This window comes from Rattus rattus, chromosome 6 (genome assembly GCF_011064425.1).
Source record: "Rattus rattus isolate New Zealand chromosome 6, Rrattus_CSIRO_v1, whole genome shotgun sequence".
NCBI lineage: Eukaryota > Metazoa > Chordata > Mammalia > Rodentia > Muridae > Rattus > Rattus rattus.
The window spans coordinates 110,500,347-110,508,085 of record NC_046159.1 but is presented as its reverse complement, the minus strand read 5'-3'; positions in this window follow the sequence as shown (position 1 = coordinate 110,508,085).

Here is a 7,739-nt window from a genome sequence, read left to right as displayed (position 1 = left end):
TTTTTACACCTCCCTTAAAGCTTCAAGGCTGGCCACCTAGCAGAGACTACGCTACCACCAAGTCAGCGCTTGTTGGAAGAGACACACAAGCCGGGCGGCCTCAGCGTGTTGGGACTTTGGGTGATTCTGCTGGTGGTTTGCTTCCCTGCTTTTTCTAGCTCTCTGAAACAGACGTGAAGGGGGTGTGTGTGTGTGTGTGTGTGTGTGTGTGTGTGTGTGTGTGTGTGTGTGTGTGTGTGTGTAAATTAAATAACGAAAGTGAGAAAAAAGTAACTGTTCTTATTTTGTCCCTGGGTGTGCGCTTGGAGGATGGGGTGGGGGTGGGGCTTTTCACCCAACCTTGTGTAAGCTGGCCTCCTCCTGTGGCTTCCTCAGACTCCTGTCTGATGTTCAAAACCAGCAAATTCCCACCCCCACTCCCTTATTTCATACCTGCCACTGTAGACTAGTTTTTGTGCAGCCTTGTGGGTCACAATATACCACAGTCTTAGTCCTGCTGGTCCTTACAATTCTGCCTTCAGGAGAAGTTGCTCACACCTTCTTGATGGTGCCTGGATCCACAGCTCCCTCTGTGGTACTGCACTTGGACTTCAGCCCCACTGACTGTTTAACATTTATAGCATTTTAGCCCCGCCCCTCCCTGCTCCACCCTTCCCCTTCTTAGTCACCTCCTCACTCCTGTAGCAACAGCACTGGGTGGGAAACTGGAGGTACTACGACTGTTTTATCCTGGTGGGGCATTCAGCAATCAGGGCAGGCCTTCTTACCTTCAAAATGCCTCCTGGGTATGTCTGAATGGTTTGCGTTTTCTTCTAATGTAGCATTGCGTTTATTTACTGTATCTATTTGCCAAACGGTACTTTTTAAATGCCCTAATATCAAACAATCTGAGTAATTTATGATAAATGAAAAAGGTCAGCTCACCGTTCTAAAACCTTTTCAGATACCATATTCATACATTAATCGATGCATAATTAATCCACCTTTTACACATCCTGCCTGGTGTCTCTCTTGGTATCTCATAATGGGAGTTCAGTTTCAACACAAGGTTTGGTGGGGCTGGCCAACCTAAGAGGTCTCTTTTCTCCATCTCCAATGTCCCTTATGTGCCTGAGCACTGCGGAGGCACAGCCTGCATGTCACTTGCCTTTGCGGCTGTGGGGTCTAGCCTAGGACCCAGTGCACAGCATGCCCTCGGTGACCTGGAGACAAGAGCAGGCTAGCCCAGTTACTATCTTGATTGAAGCTGGCAGTTAGTTGCCACTCACAACTCATAAGGCCCTCGGATCCGAGAGTGAAGAAACAAAACAAATAATTGTTCATAATTTGTCGTCTCGATTTTAGGGTCTCGTCCCCAACAATCTTCCCCATATTTCTCTGCCAGTTGACTATTCAAGAATGGTGGTTTGAGCACAGGGACCCACGTTTATGCTTTCAGATGTTCCCACTGGCTGACTACTTGGCCTCCCGTGCTGATGCTTCCTGACATCTGTACCACAGTACCGTAGACGTCCTTTCCTGTGATGGGTGGTTACAGGAAGAACCCCGATCTCTTCCCAACTCCTTGCATGGCTACAACTGAGCAGTCTCCTTCCCCAGCAACCTTGGCCTTCAAAAAGAAGCGTCAGACGTGGTGATGGGCGACACTGGGGAAGTGCTTGCCTCTGAGGCTTCACTCTCATTTGCCGTTCTGTGGCTATGGAGACAAACACAGGCTAGCCCAGTTACTATCTTGATCACAGCAGCTGTCAGCTAGCTGCCACTCACAGGAATAAGGCCATACCATTGAGCCACTGAACCTTGATCTGGGAATTTGGCTGGGGCCAGTTTGCGGTGTCACTCATGACTCTAAGATTGTGTGATTGCTCTGAGAAGAGACAGCAAGAGGGTTACCTTTAAAAGGTTCAGAGTCTAGCTGTAGACAGCCCAATGGGTATAACAATACTCACTAATCATGGGCTGAGATCAAGGCGATATCATTAGTAAGACACTGTAACTGTTTTTAAAAAGTCACTAAAACAATTGATTGCTCATCATTAAAGAACAAAACAAAACAAAACAAAACAAAACAAAATCCACAGTGGAAGAGGAAGAGGGAAAAGAGAAGGTCACAAGGAAAAGACCAGAGGAAAGGTGAAGAAAGCAAGCTTGATGCTTCAGGAGCAACTTAAAATACTTCTTGGGGAGCATCTCTCAAAGCCCAGGTGGGAGAGCAGTCCTGCCTAAAATGCCCTCAGTGGGCTGCTGGGAAAAGGTGCAACCATTTGTCCAAAGCATCCCCTTACACCTTTACCCTCTTGTTCATTAAACAGGGACACATTCTCTCTGACAAGGCCAGTCAGGACCAGATATGCCTGTGTACTAAACATGAAGCCCTACACGTCTCTTTTTTCCAATGCCCAGTGGCTAGATCTAGCATTTGATCAATGTCTGGGACATTGAAGGACAGCTAAGCTGACTGGCTTGCTGAGAGATGAAACTCGACCCTGACCACCTTGGCTAGCCTTGAGGCCCACTCCAAGTGACAAGGAGAGAGTAGAGTTAGCGTGCTTGTCAGCCCTAGGTTTTCACAAGCTAAGCCTCACTGGAGTCCTCTCTTTCGAGGAGAAGAACAGACCCTCCCTAAGTAAGGGCAAGGGTGAGCAGGACAAGGCATGATTGGCATCAATTGTCCCCTTCCACTAAGGACTGTTCGCAGCTCAACTCCCAGCTCAAACCACCGAAGTAGAACACGATGAAGTGAAAATTGCTTTTGGAGAGAACTAAAGAAATTAATTTATCATCTTTTAATGAACAAAGACATCAGGCAGAAGTAGAGAGAGCTGAGAAACAGGAGAGACCTGGACCCACAAGTGACCTCTGAGTCTACGGTCCCACGGAGGCTAGCAATCTGACATCCCTGTCCAGACTTTAAATATCGCCTACTAGTGTGAGGACCAGATGCTTGCAAGGTATCAGCCATCTTGCAACCTCAGGGCCATAAGCGCAAGGACACAAGAAAACAACATCAAAAGAAGAGAATTCACAATGAAGCTACTGCGTGAAAATGCACCTGCCATCCTTGGGGCTCCTGGGGAGGAGAGATAACTCAATATCCTCAGTGCTTAAACCATGGTTACTTGCAGTCAATTGCATATGCAAATTGGTACAATCTCTACGGACTGTAACTTGGCAATATATTTCTATTTTGAATGCACGTACCCTTTGAATGATGATTCTACTTATCAGAATTTCTCCCGCAGGTATACTCACACAGGGATCAAAGGAGCGTATTTAAATATATAAGTTACAACATTACCTATGTAACAACGTGGTGAGGTCGATTATGGTACATCCGTAAAATGGACCACACACTGACGGTGAAGAGAACAACTCGGGCCCATGTACAGCGGAAAGAAATTATATTCTAGATATATTGAGGGGAGGGAGTAAGATTAGTAATGGTTGGAAATAGATGTTAGGAATGTGAAAATATTTTAATGCCGTTTTTTGGTAAATGTGTAATGGAGACTTAAATTTTTCCAAAATATAAAAAAAAAAAAAAAATAAAGACAAGAGTTAAGAGTAGTGGCGTGAATTGGTATGGATGTTTTGTTGCTACTGTTGTTGGCTTTGTTTGTTTGTTTGTTTGTTTATTCACTTTACATCCTGATCTCTGCTCTCCATTCCCCCTTTCGCCTCTGAGAAAGTAGAGGCCCCCCCACGCCCACCCCGATCTCCTCACCCAGGCTCATCAAGTCTCGGCAGCCCTAGGTGCATCCTCTCCCACTGAGGCCAGACAAGACAGCCCAGTTAGGAGAACATATTCCACAGACAAGCAACAACCTTAGGGATACCCCGTTCTGGTTGTTGGGGGACCCACATGAAGACCAAGCTTCTGACTGCTACATATGCGTGGGGAGGCCCAGGTCCAGCCCGTTGTGTTTGCTCTTTGACTGGTGGTTCAGTCTCTGAGAGCCCCAAGGGCCCAGTTTAGTTGACTCTGTTGGTCTTCCTGTGGGGTTCCCATCCCCTTCAGGGCCCTCCATCCTTCCCCCAACCCTTCCATAAGAGTCCCCAAGCTCCATCCACTGTTTGACTCTTGGTGTCTGCATCTGTCTGAGTCAGCAGATGGGTGGAGCCTCTCAGAAGACATGGCGTTCATCTACTGTGCCCCACAGCCCTGGGTTGAAATCCCAGCACCACATGAAAAAGAGAAAGACAGGCAGTCAGTGTCAGTCAGTTAGTCAGTCAGACAGACAGACAGACAGACAGAATATTGACAAAATTAACTTTCATCTAGATTTTAGTGTTAGATGTAATTTCTTTATTTCCTCTTTATTTTATTTTTTTATGATTGGGTTTTATGTAGTAGCCCGGCCGACCTCTGTTCCTTCACCTCTCAAGGCCGGGACTACAGCTGTACGCCAGCATGCTCAGCTAACTTACTCTATGTCAGTGCTGCTCAGTTCATGCAGGATCCCTAGGTAGCAGTTCCCCTAGTGCCCTCTAAGAAGTTGGCATTGGGGTGGCTTAGCTTGAGACGGTCAAGCTCTACAAACAAGCTAAGCCTCCTCCTAGAGCAAAGTCACAAAGATGTTGAGAACAGAAAAACTTGATTATGTATGAGTGCTAACGTCTGTAGACAGAAAGTGAAATTAACTCATTCCCGTAGGATAAAAAGATTCCTCTTTAAGAAGTAAGCGCTGGGCTGGAGCTTTGGGTCCAGGGTAGAACACTCACTTAGCACGCTCAAGGCCCTGGCTCCAATCCCGAGCAAGGTGGGACTGTCCATGTGGACATGTTCTTTTTCCTTAGCATACATTAATTGTACAGAGTTGCGTGTTCCTTGTGGCACGTTCATACGTGAACATACTTTGATCATAGCCACATATGTCCCACTGCCATCTCGTCCCTCTTTCTCAAATGGCCTTCATGGGTATTTTTTTTTTTAATCACAAAAGCATGGAAATTAGGAAGGTGGAAATCCTTCCTAATTACACTCCCAGCGATACATTGTATCTCAGTGTAAGCCTTCTACCTGCTCATAGGAGATCTGGAAACCCATGCCATCTTATACATTTTCTGAATCAAGGTTGTTTAGTTCTATGCTGGCCCAGCTGTTCTGGAACTATGCAGACCATGCTGGCCTTGGGCTTACAGAGATCCACTTCCCACTGCGTCCCATCCCCACAGGCTGGGCTGAAGGCATGTGTCCCACGGTTTGCACATTTTGTAATCTTACCTGTTGTCATTTAAAATATACTATGTTACTGCGTCATGAATATCATTTTGCAATGTGGCTTTAAATGTCTGTACATTGTGCTAACACTGCTGGTCAGTAATGTTGCTAATTCCCTGGGCGGAACATTCAGCATTATTTCCCTTTCTTGGTAGCGATCACTTTCTAAGCCACTGCTAATGCTGATGCTGATCCTTTCTGGTTTCCACACATACCTACCTTAATTTCCTCTTTCCCACCTTAGACTTTATCTCCTTCAATAAACAGCTGTGGAGAACAGGAGTGTAGGTCAGAAGTAGAGCACATACTTAGCACCAAGAAATAAATACTTATTAGGAGTAAAACAACCAGAGTCTGACACAGCAATTATATAAGTCTGAGATATTTGGGGGAAATATGATGTGCACTTCCATGATCTTAAAGAATTGCTACTGTTTGATAGTGATCTTATGGTTAAATAAAAAAAATCTTAGTTGTTAGAAAATACTCAAAAGGGTTAGGGATTTAGCTCAGTGGTAGAGTGCTTGCCTAGCAAGCGCAAGGCCCTGGGTTCAGTCCCCAGCTCCGAAAAAAAGAAAATACTCAAATATTTAGGGGTGTGACAATGTCATAGTGTCTGCAATTTGCTTTAAAGAGTTTTAAATATTTAAAAAAGTTTTAATAATTTTGAAAAACTGAAGCTAAACTATGGGAAGTAGTAATTGTTACATATGGGTAATAAGTATGATTCGTTATATTATTTTTCTTAGAAATTTTCATTTGAAAATATATGTTAAACCCAGAAGACATGGGTTATTAAATAAAAAATATAGTATCAGGGATAACGCCTTACAAGTTATTGGTCAGGGAGGTCTCCAAAAAAAATTCTCAGCCCTTGGCTGCCCTCCAGAACTGGAGAGTAAGGACCCATTGCTGAAAACACAAAATTCTTTGGGTGGAGGACAAGAAAACGTCAAGCTGGATTGACCTGGAAACTTCTTCCTTGCTGTCCTGTTTACCCAGTGCTAGCAGGTGCTTTGCAGGTGACCAGGCGAGAAACGCCATCAGTGGTATTCTCCACGGGTGAGCCCTGCTTGCTGCAATACTACCTTGCCAGGCCAGATGTAACCACAAACACAAAAGCGGCACAACCGTTATAGGCGTAACCAATTGATTTGGGATTGGACTTGAGGCCTACTTCAGAACTTATGCCTAATACTGTAAATCTGGCCAAAAGCCCAGCTTACAGAGGTTATAGGCCTTAGCGGGGAACCGTCTACTGTGATTATGCTGAATGGGCATGTTGTCAAGCTGCCTTCTAAACATTCATGTTTATGCCCACAGACTAATGCTGCCCTCCACCTTAGCCAGAGAAGCCTCTCTCTGAAGTGACCAGCAGTTAATGCAGAAGCTTATAACAGGCTAACGTGCTGAGGGTGCGTGAGAATAGAATTCCTATGTCAACGTCCCCTCCTCAGACCTGGGGAACCTTACAGAAAAGGGTAAAGAATGCCACAGTCGGAGGATAAGGAAGAACGGTGTGAAATACCATCTTCTGGGCATGATATGATGTTTACTGCAGCTGTGGTTACCTCTGCAAACCTAACAGGATCAAGCCAACACGATCACTCAACATTCCAACATTGGAACTAGGGCATAAAAGGGGGTAGGGGACAATGCATTGGGAGTGTCTTGGTGATAGAGCGGAGTTGGGGTGCACATGACCAATATACACTGTTTACATGTATAGCATTGTGAATGGAGACATAAAAGATAATCTAGCTTTGTGCTAGGTAGGCGCTGAGCTCTTAACAGTGCTGGGCAGAAACCTATAGCCTCACAGGGTGGGTTGTCTTTGAGGAGCATGCTAATGCTAGGAAGTCTCAAATACAATGTGATGGTTGCCCCCAGGCACCACCTTGAACCTGGTCTTCCTGGTTTCTTTCACACCATTACCACAAATACATTTTCTCAGGTTTAAAAGAAGTCCCACTCCTTTCCAGTGCCTCAGATCTAGAAGCACATTCATACTGATGTACACTAACCCAACAGCTGTGTGGTATATGGTATCCCGGAAGTCACCTCAGCAAACCTTTCCTGGGGAACCTACATGGTGTTGGTGCTGTGAAGGTACCAGGTTGTCAAGGGTAAATGGCAGAGGCCCCTGTTCTCTGTCCATAGTCAAAGAAACCTCTCAGATGGAGAGCAGGGCCTATGCAAAACAGGGGGCTTCTGTAGGCAGAAGGGATGGACCAGCCTCCGGACATAGCCATAGAGAGGCTGGCAGGACTGAGACCCAGGAGAAGCCAGCGCAGGTGTGCGGGCGTGTGTATATTTCATAGTTTGCAGGTTGGCAAACAATTCCTGCTTTGCAGGCCAAGAGGAAACTGAAGGTGACCCCGTGAGTGCTTACACAAGAGAAAACAAGACAATTTTTGGTTGACCAAATTCAGAACTTTATTTGAGGATGCTAAAGTTTAAATTTCTTTTTTTTTATATTGGATATTTTATTTATTTAAAGTTTAAATTTCTTAAACTT